Here is a 13,186-nt window from a genome sequence, read left to right on the forward strand (position 1 = left end):
GTGTAGACATCTGGGCTAGGGCTGTAACTTGAGGTCTGTGTACCTCCCACCTTGAAGGATCCCAAAACCTTGGCTCCAGCCTAAACCCAAATGTCTACACCGCAATTAACAGCCCCTCAGCTTGAGCTGTGCAAGCCCCAGCCATCTCTGAGTCAGCTGGGGAGATCTAATTGCAGTGTAAATGTGTTCTGTGCTTCCTACTACCCCTGAGAAAAGCAAACAGAGATAGTCTAATGTTAAGAGACAAAGAAAACACCCTTGAAGCCGCCCTATCTTAAAATATATCCCACTGTGACTGAAAAAAGCTGAGCGGCTCTGCTGAAACGTGGAAGTAAAATTTAAACGTCACTTTTAAGCACTACAGCTCTGTGATTTTATTTTTTTAATGTCAACACTAGTGGTCACAAGTAATGCGTTTAATTGCATTAAGTGAGAAGATGAAAATTCCTTAACGTGTTTCAATGTATTAGTAAAGAGACAGGTCAAGAAAGGGTATGTAAATACGCTTTATAGCTACAGTCCCCGTTTTGGTATGGTAGGTCATTCGTAATGCTAAAATGTAATGCATTGCTTCCATCCATTAACTCCTTCAGCTTGGGTGCACCATTTGATTTTCTTTTAATGTACTCATGTTTGGCTTTGTTTTTCTTGAAAGCTTAATTCCACCATCCATCTTGTGTAGCTCTTGCTCTTGGAGAATTTTGTAAATCAATCAAAAGCACCAGGATCAGTCATTGTCAGATGGTTTTTTGAATTTATGCTGGTTAATTGCTTTGACTGCATATAATTAGTTCATGCATTTAAGATGTCAAATGTTATGTAAGTGCTAAGTACAGTTACATAAGTGCACGGTATGGTGTATTGTGTTTAATAGTATTTTGCACCTAAAAAGCACCTGTCATCTGCAAAAATCAGTTAGTTAAGCCTTAGTTAAGGCTCCCAGCATGCCTGTGAATTCCTATTTTGTTACCCATTTACAGCTGTGGAAAACGAGGCAAAAGGTGATTTATGCACAGTCAGGGTGTGTCTACACAGCAAAGTTTTTTCAGAATGACTATTCTGGAATAACTTTATGAAAGTCTACACAGCAAAACCACTGCTTAGAAATTATTTCAAAAAAGCTCATGGCTTATTTCCAAATTTGTAAACCTCATTCTGTGAGGAACAGCATCGATTCAGAAATAGATATTTCAGAATAGGAACTGTAGAGACAGGGAATAGGGACTGTTTCAAAATAGTTTAGCCTCCAGCCCCACCCAGAGTTCTGTTCTAGCCAATCAGTGTACAGGCTCTATTTCAAAACAGCTGAGTGTTATTTCCATGCATATTGTGGCTGTGGCTATACTGTCCCCCCACTTCGGAAGGGACATGTAAATACTGCTGTTCAAAAATGCTAATTAAGTATGGATTTAAATATCTCATGCCTCATCAGCATACTCCCGCAGGATCTCACTTTCAAAGGGGTTGCTTTCGAAATGCAAGCAGCCATGTAGCCAGGGTTCCCTCAAAAGGAAGCCCTGATTTTGGAAGTACCCTTCTTCCCCCCCAAAATTCCCAATTTTTTTGGGAAGAAGGGTGCTTTGAAACTGGGGTACCTTTTGAAGGAACCCCAGCTATATGGCTATTTTAGTTTGAAATCAGCACTTTTGACAGGCCAGGTGGCTGTCGTTATACAAATGAGGCACTGAATATTCATGTCAGCACATCAGTTGCATTTTTGAAAGATCATAATTTCCATGCCTCTTCCAAAAGGGAGGGGATAGTGTAGCCACAGCACTCGTGTTTGGCTAAAGCATATCTTCCAGCAAGGCATCCATGCTGGATTTGAAGAGAATCCACTGCTTCCCTGTTGGCTGTTCCACAGTTAATCACCCTCTCTGAAAAATTTGTGTATACACTCATCCCTTGTTTAACAAGTACTTACTAACGAGTACTCGCTAAAACAAGAAACATATATACCTACCTTTATTCACTATATGAGTGAACTTCCCCCTCTTATATGAGCGGGGTCCCTGGCTGGGGGTGGGGAGACCCTCAGGCCTGCGGCTGGAGCCTTCTCCCTCCCTTCCCTCAGACATGCAGCTGTCTGACAGCCCTTCGGCTGGCGGGAGAGAGGGAGAAGGCTCTTAGCCTGGTTCCCTCCCCTGCAATGGCAGGAACGTGAAACTGACCAGCCATGAGTTGATCATTTTCCCAGCACTGCAAGCCATGGGAAGACTGGAATCAGCCTGCCCCGGTTCCCAGCTCCTGCCACTCTGGGAGCCAGGAAACTGACCAGCCATGGTGGTTCCTGGCTCCCCTCCCCTTTCGGGAAAATTCGAGTTATGCAGGGGTTGCAGGAACAACCCCTAGATAACTCGAGTGTTTACTGTATGAGACCCCACCCCCCTGCAGACCTCACCCTTGGCCAGGCTTTAACCGCGCCCCATGGTCCCAAACTGCATCCAGCCATAGACACCCCCCAGCAGCCACAGACCACCCCCAGCCTTAGAGCCCCCTAACAGCCACAAAGTGCCCCCAGCTTTACACCTGCCAGCATTAGACTCTCCCTGAAGACCCAAACGTCCCCCAGTCTTAGACACCGCACCCCCCCCCGGCGCATCCCTCAACAGCCCCAGCCTTAGACACTCCTCCTCCCGCAGACTCTCCACCAGGGCTGCTAAGCTGGGAGGCTCCCCTAGCCCTCCTGTTCCCAGAAATTAACTTAAGTGTTAAGGTTTCAGCACCTAGGCATAGGTAATTGCTATCCCTAGTGATAGAGATAGCTGCCATCTGCAGCCCCCATTGCTATTGACAGATATCTGCCTGAGGCTGCAGTGTTAAGAAACTGCAAATGGCTTCTTTAACAACCACATGCAGCTGGGAACTGCCCAGTTGGTGACCTTTAACAACTCTAATGGGACCCATGTTTGGGTCCTGACCCATAGGTTGGACACACACTACATCCTATTTCTGGTGCCAAACTATTCAAATACATCAGAAAAGTACCTAAACTCAACTGGTTTATGTCAAGTTACAAGCATGAATTGGAGACTTTTACATGTATTTTAATGGCAATTTAGTGTCACTGTTATGAGTTTTCGCCTACGAGCAGAAATTTGGGAACCCATTGTGCTCATATAGTGAAGGATGAGTAATTTCTAATCTAATTTTCTGGATTCACTTCCAGCCATTCGTTCTTGTTCTCTGAGGCTATGTCTACACTAAAACCAAATAGGAATAAGGGGCTCTCGAAGACTGGGGGGGTCCTTTCAAAAGGCCCCCCATCTACACGGGCAGCATGTGACTCGAAAGCAGCACTTTCAAATTGTCACAGCTGGCATTATGCTAATGAGGCACTGCATATTCATGTCAGCGCCTCATTAGCATCTGCCAGTGTCTCATTAGCATGCCCCTTTAGAAAGGCGGGGCTAATGTAGACATAGCCTGAGAGACTAAAGAGCCATTTCATGCCCAGTTTCTCTCCTAGGGTAGGTACTTATCTACAAAGCAAGTCACCTCTGTCTTCTTTTCAATAAGTTAAACAGATCAAGGCCTTTAAGGATCATCAGATGGATTTGTGCAGTAGGGTTATAAAACTGCAGTGTGGACTTTCAGGATGGGGTGAACTCCCCAGTTCTGGAACCCTCCCCCCATCACAGCCTCCCAGAACCTGCACCAAAATGTCTACTTGCAGCCCAAGCCCTGCTAGTCCCAGTCACCTGTTGCAGACTAGCAGTGGCTGTGCTGCAGGTCTTTGCCATGCAGCTGTACCCTCTCCGCCATGGTAAAGCAATTTTCACCAGCCCTCAAATAACTCTTGTGGCTCTTTCCTGCACCCGTGCCAATTTTTCCACAACCTTTTAAAAACTGGAATTAGCAACTAATTGCACATTTAAAGAAAATCACTCCAGCCTCTGAAAACAAGCCATACTGCTGACTGGGGTAGTTACGTAGCATTTGTGATAAGTGGATTCTCTGAGAGCCAAGCACTTTCTGAGCTCTATTGAGCTTCCTACTCTAATTACAGTGCCATGTGCCCAGGCATGCAGTGAAGCCGATGAAGAAAAACAACAACAATCAACTCTTAGCTGTCTTGTGACAAACTATGGCCTTAGACGACAGTGGTTTAGCTTCTTAATGAGGGCGTGTTCTGGCAGGACATGGTCTATGGCCAGATTCTGTTCTACGGGGGCCTATTTGTTTCATCAGGGAAATGCAAAGGGGTTGGATTCTGGCCATAATGTGCCAGTGAAGAATTTAAGGGCTCTCCCCTCTGGGGTAAAGTTACAGATCTAGCTCCTGGGCCAGCTACCTGCCCCACTGTGCTATAGGGCGCATGCTTAGGGCTGGGGGCCGGGGTGGAAGGGCTGCAGCACGGCAAATACACATTCCATCTTCACTTACATAAGGTCCTTTTGGCCATACGCAAGTACGAGAAATTAGCATCCCCTAGACTGCTGCCATTAACCAGCACCCTGACAGCTCATAACCCTCTGTCCCTGCTGCACTGATGACAGCTCAGATCCAGATGCCTGAGTGAATCCTCCTCTGGCTTTTTTACCCACCTCCCCCAGTGTGCCATTACAAAAGGGATTCTGTGGACATGCTCTGTGGTGGGTAACCTTAGCTCAGCTGTCCTGCATCCACCACTGTACCTGGTCATATGTCCAATGTGGGTGGCTGCATAGGGCCACATGAGTATGGGGATGCCAATCACCTACAGCCTTCCAGATATGCTGACTGCCTTGGACCCTGCACCCACCCTCCCCAGCTGCTAAAATACTTTTTAACTTATCCCAGTGACAAAAGCCTTTTTTCAGCCCCTGCTGAAATCCTCTAGGTCCCTGGTCCAACCCCCCTTCCAGCTGGTAAACCCCAAAACACCACTGACGAGCACCCACAATCCCCCTCGCTGGCTAGCCTCTTCACTCAACTATGCTGTGTGGTTTACCAGAATGTGCCTTGGGCCCAGCCCGCCCTCGTTAATGTAGGGCTGTACAAAACCTAACGCCAGCTCCACCTACACAAAGCCATCCATTGTGGAGTCATCAAACCACAACACTTAGCACAGACTCACACTGGGCAGAGGGACAGATTAGAACAGAATATCCTCTTGCCAGCTCCTTGTGAAGCTGAGCAGTTCAAGCCCTCCCAGCAGTCACGTTCACCTCCCAGAGTCAGGGGAAGGCAACAGAGCCAACCTTTTTCAGTTTCCTTTACTGAGGTTACTCTTAAAACCACCCCTTTATCAAAATAGGGCTTGAATCATGGTGGGGCCTGAGACATTTGGGATCCACAATGTAATTGTTGATGCTTATTCTTTCCTCGTGAATGACTCAATCAGCTCTCATTCAAAAATTGTGAAACCCTTTACATAGGTGAATACCTCCTACTGCTGTCTTACGTAGAGAGCATCTGGGGAACGCAGGGCTCAGTCAGCGCATACCAGCGGCTGAGATGGGACATTTCCAGTGACTGACTCTCACCACTAGCGAATACTAAACTCTGAGTCTCTGCTCCATTGGGAAAGAAGTGGTCCTCCTTCCATATTGGGGGTCAATGTTAAATGACCCCCTGACAATTATTCTAGTATTTATTTAAAAACTATGTAACAATCGGTAATAGGGTCTTGTCAGCCCAGCCCTGGATCTCCCATGGTTGGGTAAAAGGCACCTCTTCCCCAGCCTCAACACAGACCTGCTGAGTAAGAGGCACTCCTCTCGCTGCTCCAGCCCAGCTGTCACCAAAGGAGAGGCACCCTTCCCCACCCCCTGCCCCAGCTCAACCCAGTCCCTGCTGTGACTGGGTGAGGTGCTTCTTCCACAGCCTGAGCCCCGGAGGGGCTGTAGCAGGAAGAGGTTCCTTTGCCTTGCCCCACTACAGATGCTGCTGCATGGAGCTGTGGGGAGTCCTCTCCCCATTGTTGTCCTTGAGTAGCCTGCACCCCTAGCCCCTCCCACCTTCCTCACTCCCCCAGAGTTAGCACCCTCAGGCACAGCCCTCACACCACCTTCCACAAACCCCAGCCCTGAGCCTCTTTGCACACTGTGAGCTTCCCTGCCCTATGCATACGAATTTTGTTATGTGAACCAATACAGAGGTGATGTGTGACACTCCATATTGATGCACATAATATTCATTGCACGCATGGATGGGAAAAAATAGAGGGAACACTGCTAGGGACTTTTGCCAGTAGCTACCCTAGTCAGGTCACTGTTCACACCCCAGATCACCATAACTGTGCAGGCAGAAGTCTGTAGGCATGGTGGGGGTTACAAGTCAAGATTCTTTGGCATCAGCTCTGTCTGCACCACCCTTACTCTTAGCTTTATCCTCTTCTCCTGTGGCTCTGAGCAGGGAACTTCTCTAGAATAATTCGTCTTAACCTGCTGAGGCTGGCCCGGGGAGAGGGGCTTCCAAAAGCGAACCTCACTGATGTGAAGTCTCAGATAGCCTCAGCTCAGGCAATGCTGCAAACCTATTAACATACTGTGACCCTAAGCACAGCCCAGTGCCACTATGGCTGGTACACAGCAGTGAGTCTCAGAGTGTCATTATACTAATTTAAAGGTGTCTTGTAATATCTGATCAGAAAATTCATGGGTAATAGTCTTGGGTGATGTATGATTAACATGCAAACACTGTGTGCTGCAAATGTGAACAAAATGTCTTTCAACCAGGCATTTCAGGAAAAGTTGACAAACAGGTTTTTCTCAGAGAAAGAACTCACACCTGTGAGGTTCACTGTTAGAGGCCATCTACTTTGTGAGCCACGTACAATGGATATGCAGCCAGTAAACAAAGCAATTGCCATGCAGGGTGGTGAGGGCAGAAGGAAGAATTAATTAATTAAGACAAGAGACTTTGTCTTAGTAGTCTTAGTTATTGGCTGAATCTTTTTCAGCTGCTCACGTCAGCAGCTAATCATTGCCCTCCTAAACTGTTCAGCCACAGAACTGGTGTTTTAACCGGCTGTGGAATTGTGACCACGGTGGCCAGGTCTGCCGTAGACTTTAGAAACAGAGAGGAAGCCATGCTAGTCTATATATGATCAAAACAAAAAAGTAGTAAAGTAGCACTTTAAAGACTGACAAAATAATTTATTAGGTGAGCTTTTGTGGGACAGACCCACTTCAGACCATTGCCATACCAGAACAGACTCAATATTTAAGGCACAGAGAACCTTAATATTGAGTCTGGCTGTGGTCTGAAGAAGTGGGTCTGTCCCACGAAAGCTCATCACCTAATAAACTATTTGGCTCGTCTTTAAACTGCTACTTGACTGCTTTTTGTTTTGATAGTAGACCTTAGAATTGATTGTCGATATGCAAGTACAGCTACAGAAATTGCACAGCTGGAATCATCTTATCTACAATCTATTAACCTGGCTGTCCTCACTGAGGGAGATCAACAGGAGAAATTTTCGTGTTGACCTCCCTTACTCCTCCTGAGATTGAGGAGTACAAGGGTCAACTGTTGACCCCGATAGTTCAATGTTGCACATCCTCGCTAGGCATGCGAAAACAAACCCTGGAAGATTGACCATGACCGTACTTATCCTCTGGGTTGTGAAGACATACCCTGAGATTATCCTATCCAAACCTCACAGCCCTAAAAGTGGGAGAACCAATGAGGAAAACAGTTGCCATGGGACAGCCATGAAATTTGCAAAGCCCTGCAGCCTTGCCACTGAGATTCTGCAAGGAATATATCATAGGTTTTCAGCAATCTCTGTCTGCAGCCCTCCTAAGAATGGCTAACTGAAAAGGTAAATTTCAAAATCAAATAAAAGAAAAGAACAGCAGCATCCTGATCAGCTCAAACCACAGTGGGCAGCCATATGCAGCTCGTGAAAGACAGTTATCCTTTTAGAGGATAAAACCAAAGACTGTAAATGGAAGCAAGTAGATCCTCAGGTAAAAAAAAGAATAAGTTAAAACTAGATAGGGACAATCAGACCCTGAGCATGAAGGCCTGTATGTCCCACTCCCTCTGTCCTCTTTTTATCCTTTTCTTCCTTCTGTGTTGTGCAGGAGGCACCTGCAGGGCATGATGGGGAAATCTAAGGCACCCTGGGAGCTAAAGTTCCTTGGCCAGTTTCCTGGCTAGAGAGCTGGCCCTGTAACAGAGAAGGGACTACATTTCCCAGCATGCCCTTGCATGCTAGCAATAGAAAAGGGGACGGGAGCAAGGCAATGTTGTTTTTCACTTACAATATTACAGCAAGATCCCACAAGGTAATTTTTATAAAAACTTTTATTACTGTGTCCATTTTTAGTATGTTATAACAAAATTATTTTACCAGTCACTGTTTCCACTCAAATTTGTCATTAACTTCTGTTATGCACACTCATTGCAAAACTATTTTGAACTCCTTTAAAAAAAAAAACTCCTTTGAACTTATTTAAAAAATTGTGGCCCACATTTACAAAAAAAAAGCACATGCACCCCATACACAGAAGTTCCTGCACACAGGCCTGCCAACACTAATTGTGTTGGTGACCTGTAATTATAAGTTCGCCTTACTTTGGAAGCAGGAATTCCATAGAGCATGGAAGCAGATGCTCACTTATTCGAACAAGGAAATAATATTGTCTGAGAATTATTCTTGCCTTCTGCAACTGCATTCAGTCCAGCAAGTTAACTATTCCGATTAGAGTATTAGATGCCTTCCTGACAACCAACAACTTAAAAAGATTTGAAAGAATCCATGTCTTTGTTTAAAAATCCATGAAATTTTCAAAGATTCAAGAGTGGAAGAAACTTAGCTCAAAATGTTAGGGACTGTTTTGCATTAATTTACTGCTGTTATGTAACTGAAACTGCAATGCTACTGTTAAATGAAAAAATATGTAAATACGTAGTCATTTTCTCTTACTGGTTATGTGGTATGAGTTTAGTTTTGGTCACTGAACAGGGAACAACTCTGGTACTAATTCCATGATAACCTAGCCCTTGATTGCGCTGAGACTAGTTTACATGTAGTCTGCCTTCTTATTAGTTAAGGAGAGCTTGTGAAATAACTAATTTATGACTGAGACAGGGCAAACACCTGAATGCCTCCTGTCAGCTGGATGTGAACCAGCGCTCCGCCTCTCTCTGCAGGTGGTGCCCCCATCTGTGGTTGCCCTCAGCAGATTTGGCTAAATCAAGTCATTTATGTGCATGAATGAACCCTTTCTGGGGCAAAAGGTCCAACAGGCCCTGTCACAGTGCCCTGATTGGTATCTGCAGCCCTGTCTCTGGGTGTTGCGCTCAGCTTCTTATGGGCTATTTTCAAGTCTGTCCCTGCCCTCTTGAAGAGCAATGCCCCTAAGCCTTTCTCCCAGGAGACTATGTCATCAGTGGTTCTTAATGACCCAGCTCTCCAGCCATCTCACTTCCCAAGTTGTCCCCTTCCAGGGCATAACAGCATTAAACAGCTGAGTCTTTAGTCCCATTCTAGAGCCCTTTAAATTCCAGTCCTGTGTTTAGACTTCTGCATGAAACGTGTCTTCTTCTTGTGGCTTAGGACACTTCCTCTGTGGCAGAATCTGGCCTACCTACTATGCCAGGTTCCAAGCCAGAGACCCTACAAATATCAGGCATGTGCTGCTTCCTTTAGTAATTATTGCTGTTCCTAGGGCCGCTTCCCACACAGCCCCTTCCAGTTCACCTTCATCTCAGAGTTTTGTCTGTTCCCTGCCTGTGCAGGGGCTTCACCTGGACAATTACACTGCCTTATCACTTGCCGGGGCCTGTTTTCTTGACCAGAACATCCAGCTGAAAAGGAACCTTGCGGCTCTGGTCAGCGCTGTTGACTGGGACATTAAAAGTTGGGCTGGCTGCAGGCAGAATGGGGCACCAAAGGAGCTTTGGGTGCAGGCTCCAGGCAGTGCTCACCTGAGGCACCTCCGAGGAAGTGGCAACCTTTGCCTGTGGTTTCTAGATGCAGGAATGGCGAGAGAGACTTTGCCCCTGGGCACCAGCTCCACTCCTGCAGCTCCCATTAGCCACACTTCTGAACCCCTGGGAATTGTGGAGTCTGCGCTTGGGACTCCAGGCCCTTCCCTGTCTCCTTCTCTGCAGCTTCCATTGGCTGCAGTTCTGGACCAATGGGAGCTGTGGAGGTGGTGCTCAGAGGCAGTGTGTGTAATCCTTGCCTGGGTCTGAGAGCTGCAGGAATATGTCACTGCTTCCTGTGAGGTGCCTGAGGGTCAGAGCCTGCATGCCACACTCTTTTGCACCCCAAGCCTTTGCTCCAGTCCTGAGCCTCCTCCTGTACCCCACTTCCCTCATCCCTGGCCCCACATCAGGGCCAGCACTCCTAGATAGAACCCTCACCCCTCACATCCTACTCCCCTGCCCCACCCAAGAGCCCCCTCCCAAACTCCTCATCACCTGGCCCACCTCAGAGCCTCAACACCCAGCTGGAGCCCTCACCCACTCTCACACCCAAACTCAAAACAAGGAAAACTCCGAAGAATGTTACTGCTCTTTTTATTCTTTTGTACCTGAGTTATGGCGAAGACATTTTGCTCAGTCAGCTGATTAGGCATTAGAATTTGCAAAGGCCGTGATATTTTCAAAGGCAGTTTTGGAAGAGTGCTGATCTGCAATGCATTGTGAATACTAAGGAGGGCTTAAATGTTTGTTTGGAAATCAGAGAAATATACAGTAGCTATTCAGGATTTTTTTTTTACCTTTCTCATTCCCGCATGGTAATGAGGCACTGAATATGTATTTCAGAGCTTCATTAGTAAACTTCGAAATGGCCATTTGCATGGCCATTTCGAAGTTTGGGGATAGTGTAGACGCGGCCTTAGTGCTAGTCTTTTCCATCTTAAACAATGTTTCACCCTTGGTGGGGTTTTATCTCCTGCAAATACTTGTAGTATGTTATCACTTACTCCCTCAGTCACTTCTTAATCAAGAAACTAGATGATAATACTGAACAGAAGGAGGACCTAAACATCTGAAATAGTCAGATCAGACCTAATGACAAAGCTAGTCTTGTGGGAACTCCTTACACGGCCTACAAAGCTCCTCACTTCCGAGGAAACCTGTGCTAGCAGTCTGACATCAGTAATTACACCACATTGAAGAAGAAAAGCATTACACAAACATTAGCTATTTATCCTCACTACCACCCTGCAAGATGCATAATTAAATATTTATCTCCATTTTATAATAGGGCAATAGTTACATGACTTGTGCAAAGCCATAGATTTCATCAGTATCATACTCAGGATTAGAGCTCAAGAGTTTCTGGATTCTAGGCCATTTCTCCAAGTGCTACCCTCACTTGCTCAACCTCTCTTCTTTTCAGCCAACCTGCAGACTCACAGCTCCAATGCTCAGACCCTTCTAGGACTCCAGCTGCTGAGAAAACTGAGCTATGGACATTCCTTCTGAAACGTGCTGGTCTGTATACCAGCCAAATCAGACATTTTGGCAATGTCACAGGGGGCACAAGAAGCAAATACATAAGTCATTTCAGAGCACAAGCAAGGCATATAAAAGAAAATCTCTAAAGATTTAGGCAGATACATGTCTAAAGCGCTCTAGCTTCCAGTGATTATATAGTTTATACACGTGTAATTATAGCACTATAGCAACCATTGAATTACCTAATGTTAGGGCTTTTTTTCCTACTGGAATGCCACGGAATGGCGTTCTGGCACCTTTTATTCTGGTGCTGCTATTTTGGAAGGCCGCTGGGCAGCTCTGAGCCACATGTGGCTCTTTAAGGAGCCATTTGCAGCTCCCACTGCTACATCTCTCTTCCAGCTCCCTGCCTGTCACACTGAAAGAGGACTCAGTTTAATTGGTTTAACAGTCATTTGGGGTTGCAAGGGGGTTCAGCCTGGGGGTGGGGGAGCAGGGTTTGGGGCTGCAGGGAGTTAAGTCTGGGGGTGGTTTGGGGCTGCAGGGAGTTCTGGCACCTTTTTTCCACAGAAAAAAAGAAAAGCACTGCCTGAACATCATCTTTGGATAACACACGGAGAATCATAACTTACTCATGTCCTTGGCATTTAAAGAGAAAAGCATTTAAAGCAATCATTTGTGAAGTGGGATGTTCTGTATCTGTGATATGAAGTTTCAACTCCCATGAGATGCACTGACTCGTGTAAACTGGAAGGAGGACAGATAATACTAATATTTTTTTACTGTTTTGTCTTGCTCTTGCTGGTACCACTGGTGATATGTTGCCTGGCTGTTTAAAAAGGCACTGTAGAGAGATTTTCGTTTCCTCAGTGGAGGTTATGTCCACCTGAATACTTTAAACTAGAGGGAGACAAACTATGGCCCACAGGTCACATCTGGATAACCGGATCCTACTGTTGGGCCCCCAAGCTCTTGTCCAGGGAAGGTAGCCCCCAGCCCCTTCACTCTCTCCCCCCTCCTGCACAGACTCAGCTCCCCAGCATCTGGGCCCTGATGCTCCAGGAGGCAGCGAGCTCCAGCCGTATGGCACAGCTGTTGTATCATTTGCCTCAGTACTCCAGGTGGTGTGGAGTGGGAGGGCCTAGATATGGGTAGGGAGTTCTGGGCATGATCAGGAGACAGGGAGCAGTGTGTGTGTGTTTGTGTACAGGAAGTGGGAGGTCCAAGGAGAGGCAAAGCAGGTATTGAATAGGAGGCAAGGGTCATGGGGGCCAGTGTTTGGGTAGATACAAGTGCTGAAGGAACCAACCAGGGGCCGTGCGCAACTTGACCTGCTGTTCACAAACAGGGAAGAACTAGTAGAAGAAATAGAAGTGGGAGGGAACCTGGGCTGCAGCAACCATGAGATCGTAGATTTCAGGATCCGGACAAAAGTAAGAAAGGCGAGCAGTAACATACAGACCCTTGATTTCAGAAGAGCAGACTTTGACTCCCTGAGAGACCGGATAAGCAGGATCCCTTGGGAAATGAAGATGAAGGGGAAAAGAGTTGAAGAGAACTGGAAGTATTTTATAGAAGTCTTACTGAAGGCACAGGAACAAACAATCCCGCTGCACAGTAAGAAAAGCAAACATGGTAGGCAACCAGCTTGGCTTAATATGGAAATCCTTAGTCAGCTTAAATTCAAAAGGGATGCATACAAGAAATGGAAACGTGGACAGTTGACTAAGGAGGAGTATAAACATACGGCTGGAGAATGCCAGGCAGTAATCAGGAAAGCGAAAGCACAGTTGGAACTGCAGCTGGCAAGGGATGTGAAGAGTAACAAGAAGGGTTT

This window comes from Carettochelys insculpta, chromosome 1, assembly GCF_033958435.1.
Source record: "Carettochelys insculpta isolate YL-2023 chromosome 1, ASM3395843v1, whole genome shotgun sequence".
Taxonomy (NCBI): Eukaryota; Metazoa; Chordata; order Testudines; family Carettochelyidae; genus Carettochelys; species Carettochelys insculpta.